Genomic DNA, 8716 nt, shown 5'->3' with positions numbered 1-8716 from the left:
AAAAAAAAAAAAAAAAAAGAACTCAGGATTTTAATTTTGAAAAATGACAAGGTTCAAGTGGCCCAGGATGAATTATTAGGGGACAGAAACTAATGCTGGTGATTATGTTGACCCTGAATTAAGAACCCAGACATTGAATCCTTTAAGGGGAGCTTTAGGGCTTTAGAGCTATGTTGTTACACAGGATTAATTAAATCAATCAAATGATGAACACTTGCATGAGATTCATCTTTACTGTGTTTCCTTTCAGATTAATTTTGAGCAAGCCAGCTTTGAAAACATTATTGTGGGAAATCTGCATGTAGAGATGCGCCTGAATTAAAGGATAATTCAGAGTGCGACTGGCTAAGGAAAGGGGGAAGGGTGTTCCAGGTAGAGGGAGAGCAAAGCACTGAGGCAGCCACAGCGGCTCTGTACTGTGGCTGCACCACAAGCAGCGTGGCCTGAAGGGAAGGGTAAGCACATGTGTGGAGCGTCCCATGGTCATGCTAAGGAGCCTGGGTTTCATCTTTAGGGCAGTGCTTCCCAAAGTTTTATGTCATAGTGCATTCAGGAAATAACATTTGAGTAGTGAAGTAAATAGGGCCGCTTGCAGCTGGAGATCACATCTGGGGACATCTTAGGTCCAGTCCAACTGCTCCAAGAGTGGAAGGGATGCCAAAATCCCTGCCACCCATTCCCTACACAGCTCCCAGTGGGCTGTGGCTCCAGATGGGAAGGTCTGCTCCAGGGCAGATCCAGCTGGGGGATGGCATTAAGCAATGGAGTGATGTGATCAGAGCTTTGTCTCAGTGAGTAGAGTGGAGGTGGGCTTTTCAGCCCAAAGAGCAGGTGGGAGGCCCCTGAGACAGTCCAGGTAAGAGATGATGAGCCCCCAAACTAGGAGGTAGGAGGAAACAAGGGGAGAACTTTGTGACAGGTTGGGTGGCAGATAGGCAAGTGATGGGTGGTGGCGGTGCCAGTCCATCACATAAGGAACACAGGCAGGAGAGCAGATTTACAGAAATTTCTGTTGTAAAGCAAAACCTAAGCTGTGTTCTGTTCAGTTCAACAAACATCCGGGGCATTGGGATTAAGACAGTCCAGGATAAATGACTGGTAGTAAACCAGAGGAGTACACAGCTGGCCGTGGGAGCATCAGGAAGCGCAGTGTGGGGTTTTCTGTTTGGGGGAGGTGTCTGGGTTTTCTGTTTGGGGGAGGTGTCTGGGAAACTTGCCAGAGAAAGTGACTCCTGCGACGAGCCTTACTAGGCTGAACACGCTCTACCTATGCAAATAGGGGTATGCGTGTGGCGGGCGGGCGGGGGAGGGTGGGCAGGGATAGTTAGTCTGGGAGCTTAAGGCATGAGTGACTACGTGGATGAGGAGAAAGACAGGCAGCCTGGGGGTGCAGAGAACAACAGGGTTTTGGTCCTGCTAGGATGTAGCGGATTCACAGACCTTTTTTGAGCTGTGGCACTGCAACTCCCACACCCTGAGAGGTCTTATCAAACTTCCCTTGATTTCTAGTGGAGGGAGCACAAAAGTAGGGTTTGAGGATGTTTTGTCGTTTTGTTATAAGCTCTCTTTGCTTCCTGTACCTGGTGTGTTCAGGTTTCCTTGATGTGTCTTCTGAAAATCTAGAGAAGGAAGGAAGACTGAAGAAGCTTCAGTCTGAGACTGAAGCTGAAGACTGAGACTGTCCTGTTTATACAGTGAGGAGGCATCTTTCAGACCCTCTAGGCATTGGTTGCTTTGACAGAACTTGTCCAAGTTCTGGTTATTCACTTAACCACTACTTTTGTTGACTTGGCTGTGGCCTGACAGCCGGGGTTGGGGATGCTCAGGGTCCAAACAGCTGGACCTGCTAGTGTCAGCAGCTGTGGTCATACCTACAGGTAAAAGTTCTGGAAACACAGCTCACCTAGAGTTCTGGTTGGAACAATTCTGTCACGTTTTAGCCACTTTATATCGTAACCAAGTTTATGCCTTGAAAACTGACGTAAAATGCTTCTCTGCTTCTTGCAAACTGGAACTTGGCTTACTGAGTAATTCCTCTGAGGGGTTCTTTCAGCAGTGAAATTTGGAGCTTTAGGAAATGTTTGTGGTGGTGAAAAAGTTTCACTTTGGCTCTGAGAGTATAAATAATATTTGTTCTACTATTATTGTCACTGTGTTCCTACATGTAATTTAAGGAATCAGATCCTGAACAGCTCCTTCTGACTTGGGTGCTTAAACAAGCATGGTGGGGAGTGGAAGGCAGCCGGAAGCCTGGCTGGAACCCTCCCCACACTCTGCGGGCTGCCCGGGGAGCCTGTGATGTGACGTGTTCCTGCTGGATCCCTTGCACACCTCCGTGAAGAAGGTGATTCAAAGGAAACTCACCACTCAGTATGAATTCCCATTTGCCCTCTTGAAGACAGGCAGACCAGGAGGACTCTGTCTTAGAAAACTGGCTTGCTCACTTCACTTGTTCTCAGAGCGAACTGGCTGTGATAGGAAATTGAAGTGGGAAGAAAGAGGATTAAAAGATAGGTTTCTCCACAGCATCCACCACTCCTATCCACACCTAAAACCTCAGGGAGGATGGGGACAGACCACCTGATTGCACTGAAGAGCATTCTCCACTCTGTTTTATGTGATGACATTTGGGGCATATCTGTTTTCATGGTCAGAGCAGCTCAGCCTGAGCAATTGCATTTCCATCATGGATCCACACAGCTATCTTCAGCTGTGATTTTTCTGAGATGTATTGGGAGACTCCTTCCAATGGTCAGTTAATATGCCAGGCTATTCCATCCTAGCAGGTGAATTTAGACCCTAAACCAGTTTGGGTTTGCCTGTTGAGATCTACTGTAATTCATGGCATGATTATGTTGCCCTTTCTTTGCTTTGCCATTGGCTTGGGCCACAGAGTGGCTGGGTTGCTTTGGTTAAAGGAGATCAAGACGGCGGCCAGAGGAATTTGCCAGAGGATGTTCAGCGGAGCTGGGAGGTGTTTTCCAGGTCTGAACTGTTCCTGAGAGTCAGAGTGGGTCCATCAGCTTCACCCTTTTGTGTGGGAATGGAGCGAGTAGCAAGTGAGGGAAGGCTTTTTCTGTATTAATTCTCTCTGAATTTGCTATTTATTTCCTTTGATTTTACTTTGAGGGGAAAATGTCAAGGAGCAATGTGATATACACATTTTATTTTTTAATCTTTAAAAACGAGTAAAATAAATTTTTTTTCAAATTTTGGGAATTTTATATTTCATTGGATTCAAGTTCTACTGACTCTAATTTATTGAATGTTAAAACTTTCATATTTAGTTGATTTCATATATTTCAAAAGCAATTTTCCAAAGCAAAACTTGTTTTCCTTGAAATTGGTTCCGTGATTTATTGTTCATATGGCTCTTTCATTTGGGCTATCTGTTTTGTGACAGCAAAATAATGTATATGTATATTATTTTTGTCACTTAATAATATTTATTTTCTTTGTGTCAGTAGTGCATACAATTTTGTTTGTTTCTGCTCCTCCAAGCATAAGTACGTGATCCTTTTTACTGTGAAAGAAGAGGCCTAGAAGGAGACAGGGAGAGGCTATGAGGCAAGCAGCAAAGATACAGCAGGTACAACCACGTGTATCTTTTTGCAGCACAACCTAAGAGGGGCTGAATCAGCCAGCAGTTGTGCAGATGTGGCTTTATCTATGTTGCCTTCAAACAAATGGAAGGAAATAAAATCCAGTTCTGAGATTTCTCATCCTATGAACTGCAGGGCCTGATCCACATTGTCTTCAGGAATGTGCCTTTTATGACACATGGGAACAGGGTCTCCAAGTCTAAAAGCATCTACTGAGCTCCATCAAAGCTGGGATCTGTCTTCCAGATGTCTAGGCCGTTGGGAGTAGGTACAAACTTCCAGACGGACCAGGCTTCTTACAGCATGAGCTGACTGGACGTTGGGGATTGTGTCAGCCTGGTCTGACTTGGTGCTTGGACGCTGGGTGTGAGCAGGTGCTCCAGGAAGGCCACCCCAGCTCTTTGGCATGGGTGTGTACCTGCCTGGGGAGGGGTTCCTGCCAGATGTCCAGTGAGGCTATAGGACTGGCCTCCCTCTTTCTGCTCATGCTTCTTTTCTTGTAGAAAGAAGAAAGGCTTCCCTCATAGACCATAGGATCTTTACAGAATGCAGGGCATTCTGTAAACAACACAGTGTTTCTATTAGAAGAGCAGATCATAGTGGCGCTTCCTGAGGTTCTTCACCAGGAACGAAAACAAATTATGTCAGCTATTAATTTGTGCCACCCCCATCTATATGTGCTCCCTTCCTTCACCTTTCAGTTTTTTCCCTTTCTTTTACTTCCTCTCCCTAAATGGAGTTGTCACATGCTTCTCTCCACCATCTCCCCAACACCCATTCCAAACTGGCCTACCCTCCTGGCACCATCTTATGTTCCAGTTCTTTCCTGGCACTTAAAAAAAAAATGTACCTGTCCTGGTTCCTACCCCTTTGAGAATCAACCTGTCAAAAATATACTTGAGCCACTCTGAGGTCTATGCAATATCAGTTTTAGGTACCATATCTTCATTTTCTTACTTTGAGTCTTCTGGCATTTAACATCTTTAACCAATAGTCTAGTTCTAATGTGAGCATTTAAGGCACCGTATCAGATGAGAAGGGAAAATATTTAGAGGGCAGATGGGCATTCACTTGCCCCAGCAGTGCAGATGCAATGTAGACAGTACCTAGTGGATCAACAGAGAGGACTGGCTCTTTGCCACATGCCCTTTGAAACTTTTTTTAGCTGTAGAACATTCCTTCCATTTTTCAGTCAAATGTCTAGAATTTCTAATTCAAAAATTCATTGAAAAAAGAAAATGTTATTCAATTTTTCTCTTCTCTTGTGTCCCGGCTCATATCCCCCTTCTCATGAAGGGTGGCCTCCGCTATTTCCCTAGGGCAATATGAATGAATTTTGTAAGGCTTTTCCTTCTAAAAGTCCTGGATGAAATTCCAGACATATGGCATCAAAGTGCAACTCAGTAAAATCAACTTTGTTGAATATCTTAAAGATAATATAGTTCAATCAGTTTTCTGATCCAAGGATAAAATATAAAATTTATTTACCATCCCTAGGCAAGGTGGCTTATCTCTCCAGCCAACTCCAGGTAAATTTTAGTTAGTGTTTGTGTTCTGTGTTGGCATTTAACATCCTTCCCTGACTCTGAAGGGAAGAGCACCATGAGCTACTATCAAGGTATTCACAAGAGGAGAACGGTTTTATCTGTCCTCCTGGACCACCTGATGCATGGACTACTCAGCTACCCAAGATCACACTTTTATCATCAATAAGGACATTCTAAAAAACATAACACAAACATACACACACCCACACAAATGACAACAGAAATTCCCTATGCCTTTAGGAGTCTTTGAGATAAAATTTTATGTTCCATTTGACCTTTTGTTTGAGATACAGAAATTCCCGCACATAAAAATGTGGTGAACCATCTCAAGCTGCTTGTCAAACTGCAGAGTGGAAACCTCAGCTTACTATAAATTGGTCTAATTAAGCCTCATTAAAATTGATACCCCAGGGTGAATTTTTATCTCTTGCACAAAGGATGAAATTGCAGATTTCCACATACAATGCAGGCAAATCTGATGCTTTTATGGGTGAATTTTCCAACTGGGGATAGCAAATGTGCCAGGGACAGCATCCCTGAAGCACATGGGGCTGTATAACTGCTCAGTAATTGCAGTTTTCATTTGGGCAAATTAAATGCAAATGAAAACAAAAGCCCTGTCCTGTCTCTGCAGTTGTCAGTACTAGTCCAGGCTCATGCTGGCGGTGGGGGCCAGGAGATGTCAGAGGTTCTCCTGCGGACGGACATACCTGCTCATCTTCTACACCTCCCCAAGCTGCCTCTCGTCTCACTTCTTTTCTCCTTCCTTGAAACCACAGTGGGGATCTTCGCGGAGGGAAAGACTCCCATCAGACAAACGTCCCTCTGCAGAGGGGGCCATGCTGACTTTCTACAACCAGCTTTCATTCAGTAATTTCTGTCAACTCTACTTTTAAAATATATTCCAAAGCTGACCGTCTCTCACCATCCCCACAGCTACTACCCTGGTCCAAGTTATCAACATCTCTTACCTAGACTATTGTAATAGTTTGCTGATGGAGCTCCCACTCTCACCCTTGCTCCCCTTCCCTCTCCCCCAGCACACAGCATACACAACAGACAGCAACCAAGGTAAACCTTTAAAAACTCTTATCATAGCCTGTCCTGCCCCCTTTTAAAACTCATCTTAGCCAGAATAAAGTCCTAAGTCCTTTCTAACATCTGCAAAAGCCTGTATGTTTTGGCCTTTTTCTCCTGTTTTGAACGCGTCTGGCACTCCCCTTCCCGTCTCTCACTGCCCCAGACACTCGGGTCTCTACAGGCCTCTTTGCTGTTTCCAAATTGCCAGAAATGTTCCCACTTCAAGGCTTTGACATTTGCTTGTTCTTCGTTTTTCTCCATGTCTAAAATCTTATGGATTTATTCCCCTATGTTTATCTTCCTCTTCCTCAATTAAGTGTTAGTTGATGAAGGCAGGAACTTTGTTTTGTTTATTGACATAACTCTGGTACCTAGAACAGCCCTTGGTACACTGTAGACAAAATTGCACTCAACAAGCATCCTCCAGAGGGATGGGTGGGAAACTAATCTAATCATATGCTTCCTTTTATGCCTGTACAGGAAAGGTGGCTGTGCAAGAGTAGTAGGTTCCAGGGCCTGGTGCATATCCTGAATGCACTCTTGGTCTGTTGTGTTCTTCATTTTTCATGTTGTGTCATGCGGGGGCCAGGATAACAGCATAGCCAGGAAGAAGATGCTATCACGGTCATCTCAAATCTGAGTATCTTTACTAAGATCCCCAACATCACCGAGGGGAATCTCAGCACGTGTGCCTCTTCCTCCTGCTCTCCAAGAATCTGACGAATGGAGCCATGATGTCAGTGAGAGCCTTCTGGAGAGTTTCAATCACAAGGCTTCTCTTAACACAAGTATGCAATTTCTTCTTTGGGACCTGCTTCTCCATGCCTGTAATCAATTTTAGCCTAAGAGAGGACAGAGGTAAAATTGTCAGATTTCAGATTTCAGATTCTTGCATGAAGCCAAACCCTCAGGAAAGGAAAGAAGAAAGCAAGTAGGTGCCTCAGTGTTGGGTTGGGGAAGTAACTGGTGAGAAATGTAAGGGCCTGGCTAAGTATGCAGATGCTATATGAACTGAGGTAGTGGCCTACCATGGGGTTGGGCATATATGGTCCATGGCCCAAGTCTGGTCCACTGCCATTTTTTGTAAATAATGTTTTATTGGAACACAGCCATGCTCACTCCTTATGAATTGTCTAAGACCACTTTTATGCCACAAGGACAGAATTGAGTACTGTGACAGATCCACAAAGACTAAAATACTTACTGCCTGAAACTTTATAGAAAACATTTGCCAAGCCCTGATCTAGTGGGAAGAGCCATGTACTGGGAACCTGATTAATCAGGATGCTGGTCCCTGTATTTATGTGAGCAACTGATCTACCCTCAGTGAGCTTCAGCTTTTTTACCTTTTATATGGTACATAATTTGGGTTAACCTACATAAGTGTATGTTCATTTAAAAGTTCTTAGCCTGAAGGAGGTACTCAATACAGATTGGTTAAACATAAGAGAAAAAGAAATTAAAATGTCATGAGAGTATACTCTTTGCTCTGTCAATTGCACAGGGTTACAGTGACAATCCAATGAAATAAGGACTGGAGAAATCCTGAAATCTGAGATTCCTCTCTCTGTGATCACTGAAGCTAAAGCCCAGACTAGATCTCTGCTGTGTACCCACAGCTGCACCACAAGCCCTGGGAAGAGGCAATGGCTCCACAGGCCACCTTCCCTGACTTGGGATATTGAGGTAGAGCCTAGAGCTGCCTCTTAGAATGCTCCCATGCTTACAAAAGGGGACTTTCAAATGATTCCAACTCATACATGCAACAGGGAGGAACACAAAACTGGGGCTGCAAATAGATGGGAGGGACCATCTGAAGCCCATTTGCTCTTCCTGTGAGACTGTCCTCAAGGTGTGGTCTCTTATAATGTTTTTGTTGTCATTGTTTAGCTGTCCATCCTTTTTCTGTATCTAAAATTTGGAAGAATCTTTGTTTTTTGTTTTGCTTTGTGTCTCCTACTCAAAGCACCCCTACCTATTCCTGGTGGTATCAGTGGGGTACCTGGATTCAGCACCAAGAGCATGGAATTTGCACTTAGAGAAAGCTAGCTTTATATTCCTGGTTCCTTATTAACCTGTAGTGTGACCTTGAAAAAGTTGCTTAATCTTTCCAAACCCCTGTTTCATCAACTGTAAAATGAAGACAATCCATCCTCATTAAATCCTCATGAGAATTTTAATGAGATTGTATACCTCCCCCCACTATCCCCTCCCCTGCCCTTTATAAAAATAGATCGCTTACAAATTAGATGTTTTAAAGTCTGAGGCAGCCTATTGTCATTTCTGAGAGGTAAATCTTGGCAGGCTGAGTGTCTGATTTTTTTAAAACTTTGCTAATATATATGTAGAAGATATGGGGGAGTTTTTCACTCACTTCTTTTAGAACAAGTTCCCACAGGTCTGAGGATGTTTAAAACGGAAATGTATTTAAATGCAGACATAGATCATAGAAGGACAAAATCCTCAGAGGGAGTCAGATGAAACTCG

This window comes from Physeter macrocephalus, chromosome 5, assembly GCF_002837175.3.
Source record: "Physeter macrocephalus isolate SW-GA chromosome 5, ASM283717v5, whole genome shotgun sequence".
In the NCBI taxonomy this organism is placed as follows: domain Eukaryota; kingdom Metazoa; phylum Chordata; class Mammalia; order Artiodactyla; family Physeteridae; genus Physeter; species Physeter macrocephalus.
Note: the sequence above shows the minus strand (reverse complement) of the source record.